The sequence below is a fragment of the Microtus oregoni genome, unplaced genomic scaffold (assembly GCF_018167655.1).
Source record: "Microtus oregoni isolate MIOR12 unplaced genomic scaffold, Mior012 000003F_ref0000135, whole genome shotgun sequence".
Lineage (NCBI taxonomy): Eukaryota > Metazoa > Chordata > Mammalia > Rodentia > Cricetidae > Microtus > Microtus oregoni.
This window is the reverse complement of record NW_024543062.1, coordinates 14,847,360-14,851,988: the sequence shown is the minus strand read 5'-3', so window position 1 is coordinate 14,851,988 and position 4,629 is coordinate 14,847,360. Positions and strand designations below refer to the sequence as shown.

General features: G+C 50.4%; 1 pseudogene; it reads left to right on the top strand.

The window, feature by feature from the left end:
- The first annotated feature begins 228 nt into the window (after window positions 1-228).
- Window positions 229-870, top strand: LOC121446532 (annotated as a pseudogene).
- The last annotated feature ends 3,759 nt before the right edge of the window (window positions 871-4,629 follow it).

Sequence of the window (4,629 nt, the reverse complement as noted above, 5' to 3'; positions counted from 1 at the left end):
TTTATTTATTTCTTTAATTTGCCCCTCGAAATGCAGACGTAAATCTGTACTAAGCAACAACTTTAATGAATATTCATTCCTAAAGTGAAATGGGAGTAGCTCTAGTTTCTATTCAAAACCAGAGGGGAGATTGCAGTATATTGAGCTCCATAGAGACAGCGCCAGGGCAAGCGAGAGCCGGACGGGCACTGGGCTACTCTGTGCCTCGTGTATGAAAATCAGCTAAACATGGGCAAAGGAGATCCTAAGAAGCCGAGAGGCAAAATGTCCTCGTATGCATTCTTTGTGCAAACTTGCCAGGAGGAACATAAGAAGAAGCACCCGGATGCTTCTGTCAACTTCTCAGAGTTCTCTAAGAAGTGCTCAGAAAGGTGGAAGACCATGTCTGCTAGAGAAAAGGGGAAATTTGAAAACATGGCCAAGGCTGATAAGGTTCGTTATGAAAGAGAAATGAAAGCCTACATCCCCCCAAAAGGGGAGACCAAAAAGAAGTTCAAGGACCCCAATGCACCCAAGAGGCCTCCTTTGGCCTTCTTCTTGTTCTGTTCTGAGTATTGCCCCCAAAATCAAAGGAGAATACCCTGCCTTATCCATGGGTGATGTTGCAAAGAAACTGGGAGAGATGTGGAACAACACTGCTGCAGATGACAAGCAGCCCTATGAAAAGAAGGCTGCCAAGCTGAAGGAGAAGTACGAAAAGGATATTGCTGCTTACAGAGCTAAAGGGAAACCCGATGCAGCGAGAAAAAAGGGGTGATCAAGGCAGAAAAGAGCAAGAAAAAGAAGGAAGAGGAAGATAAAGAGGAAGATGAAGAGGAGGAAGAAGAGGAAGATGAAGATGAGGAAGAAGATGATGATGATGATGAATAAGTTGGTTCTAGCGCAGTTTTTTTTCTTGTCTATAAAGCATTTAACCCGCCTGTACACAACTCACTCCTTTTAAAGAAAAAAAATTGAAATGTAAAACAAAACAAAACAAAAAAACCAGAGGGGAAAGCAGACCGTGGTTCACGGCCTCTGGTTCTAGGGCAGCACAGGTACCCATGGGACACCAGGAGGCCTGACTGCCACGTGTCTGGAGGAGCTCCAGAGAATGTGTTGTGTGGGTGCGGAACTTCAGTGTGTAGGGCTGCCAGCTGCCCCTTCCCTGCAGAATGGGGATGCTCCCGTCCAACGAGAGGGGCCAATCACGTAGACTGGGGGTCAGAGGCAGAGACTTTGCACTCAGACCCAGCGGTCACACACAAACCAGAGATTCCCGCACACTGCTGGGAGCTGTAGGCAGAGGCAAGAAGCCCGAGCTCTCCAGTGTTTCCTCTGCTGCCCTCTGTCCCTCTTAACTTCTCTATTATTGTCATCCAGTCCTTTCTCTCCTCCCTCCTATATCTTGTTGCCTTCTGCACCACACATGCTGAAGAAGATGCTGTGGAGTAGAAAATGGGTTTGGAACGAGATGCCCCTCACACAATGTGGTGGGAGTGTGTCCTGAAAGATGATAGTGTCACTGAGTTAGTCTGTTTCCTTCCTGAAGCCAGACTGTGGCTGGGGAGACACTTGGCACCAGCTGAGTTCTTTTGGTGCCTGCTTGCTCCTGACATCAGGGCACAAGAGTGGGGAGGGAAGCAGTAACTGAACCGCTCTTAGGGCCCCAAGTGCTGGGTCCTCAGGATCTGGGGGTCAGGTTTTATCCCTATGCTCATAAAGAACACATAGACTTGAGAACCTGGCAAGTCAGAGAGGGATGGGAGGGGGGTGGTCTCGAGTATTACATGATGATGTATCTGTGTCCAATCTAGAGGAATCACGTGATGGAGCTAGACAACAGGCAATCTCTTCTTAAGTAGAATGGGTGGTGATGTCACTAGATAAATGCACATGGACTCCAGCATTCCTGGAACCTGACCCCAAGCCCCTGCTAAAGATTACAGGATAAGATACAGTTTTACGGGCTGGAGAGATGGCTCAGAGGTTAAGAGCACAGACTGCTCTCCCTGAGGTTCTGAGTTCAATTCCAAGCAACCACATGGTGGCTCAAAACCATCTATAATGAGATCTGATGCCCCCTTCTACCCTGCAGGCATACGTGCAGACAGAACACTATACATAATAAATGAATCTTCATTTTTTTAAAGACATGGTTTCCTTGGCACTGCCGGGTCACCGCATGGGTGGAGGCAGCAGCCATCAGGCAGAGCAAAAGCTGAATATGGCTGGGATACCATGAATCAGCATCCAGGGGTGAGAAAGTGCAGTCCAGGATGGGGGAGGGCATCTGTGGAGATTGAGAGAATGAGGTGTGTGCCCCCAGCATAGATACAGCCAGACCACACTCACAAAGCAAATTTAAAGGGAAAATTATCAAGAACTATAGATACAGTCACAGACCAGTGAGCACAGAAGCAGTTTTTGGCCCACCTGACACAGTCCTGGAATTTCCCCTTTGGGGTATAAGAGTAAGGCAGACGCTGGGACTATGGGTACCAGACAGCATGGCCCCATCACGGTAGCACTGGTACTTACTGTACAGGGAAATCTCGGGAAATGGATGGACAGTGGGGCTCATACAAAGTGACTGGGCTTTGCTGAACTCACCCAGCCACCCAACTGGGCTCAGCAATTGTGGATGTCACTTGGAGGGACACACAGGTCTTCAGCCTCCTGCTTCAGAGCTGCACGTTAAATGAAGGGTGCCGTCTTCAGCCCCAGCCCCAAAGCTCGTGGAGCAACTGCAGAGTGTTCATGCAAGGGGGCAGAGCTGTGACTGTCGCTCTTTGCTCTGGGGGCGGCACAGTGACAAACCCGAGTATCTGTTTCTGGACTTGGGGCTGGCTGAGATCTATGGCTGAGAAAGCTGCCCGACAGGAACCACACAGGCTGCATAGTCCTGTAGGCAGAGGCGACTGTGGCTAGCTCACTGACTCCCTCCGGAATTAAAACAAAGCAGTGTATTTTTGTGACAGGCCCTTGATCGTGAACAAGTACTTCCTAAATGAGACTCGTTTAAAGCGCCATTGACAACGCAGTCATGGAACACAGCTCCCAGCTTCTAGACATCATATGACAGCGGGGTCCAACTGCTGTTCCCAGAGAAGACAAGCCCCAAACTTCCTCCTGTTTCTGTCTGTCACATGCTGGGGTTACAGACATGTAACCACTACAGCAACACTTCCTTTGTCTTGGTAACTTTCCAGACTCTGATGCTTTGTTACATCAACAGAGAAGAGGCTGGGACAGCCCAGACAAGTTCCACGCATCACCCCAGCACCTCTGAAACAGGATGGTTTATGAGGTGGTCCCAGGTCACATGATTCACACAAGGGAAGAATACGGAGGCTCCCCTGGCCCACATGAACCAAAGGCAGGGGAGGGGTCGACTTCAAATGGAAGGCCAAGAACAGCTGTTGGCTGCACTGAGGTGGGGGACCAGAGGTGGCCGTCGGTCCTCCACGGTCAGCAGTCATTGTGCAATCATTCCTGCGATGCCTACAGGTCTTTCAGCTCCAAATCCATAGGTTCAGAGTCTGGGACTATCTGAGCGCTGTTCTAAATGCAGTCGGGAAGATGAAGTTGGGAGCCTGGAGCTATTTCACTTGAGTAATAGATTGAGATTCTGGCTGTAGTAATTCCAGACTTGTGGCACTGGCTTGGGTCCCTTGATGATGAGGCTCGCATAAGGCTTTCATCCTTCGGGCTGAGTCTCCTGGAGGCTCTGCTGAGCCTGCATTTCTCCCCCACAGAGGGTTTGCAGCAATTATCACCCTGATTGATGCTGCGCTGTTTCCGCCTGTGATTTACAGGATGCAAAACTGCCACTTTGACTACTGTTGGCGATACAGCCATGGCTTCACTCCAGCACCTGCTGCTCCCAGAGACCTAACTGTGTTCTGGGGGATCGGAAAGGAAAGCACTATGGCTGGTCTGGAACAGTATGGGAGCACACTAGGCTTCTGCGTATGGGGGACACGGCCTCCAGAGCAGCAGGAGGCTTGGGGCTCAGGATTTATTGTGATGCTCAGACTCAGTTTCTCCTCTGAAGTGTGGACAGTTGTCACAGTGCCCTCTCAGGAACGAATATGGTCCAGTTCGGGCTGCTGATGTGGATGGGTCCTGATACATTATGAGTGATGGGGACGCCCAATGTGGACACATCCCAGATCTCAGTGCATGGCAGGGACATGCAGATGTGGCTGTTCCTGTTACTGATCTGAGGCCTGTCAGCTGAGAGCTTCTCCCACTTCAGATCCAGAGAGAGTCAGGCTGGGAGAGACAGGAGGCTGAAGGGGACACTGTGGTTCTGTGCTAGGCCAGACTGATGGGACATTGTCCATACCTATCTCCTCTTTCCCTCATCTCCCATTCCCCGCAAAGCCCATTATTCTTTCTTTCTCTCTCCTGGCATCCACCCTATACCTCACTGACCTCCCTTGCTCTGGCCTCAGCCCATCCTCCATGTCTCTCTGTCCCTCCAGATTCCTTCACGGTCCACACTGACACCATTCCAACACCACCCTTTGCCTCTAAATCAAGGGTGCTGTCCATGACCCAAAGAACTTCCTCCTCTAGGGGACAGAAGGCCCCAGCTCCTGCCATCAGTCCCCTCTCTCTTTCCTCACTTCTCCACAGAAACCC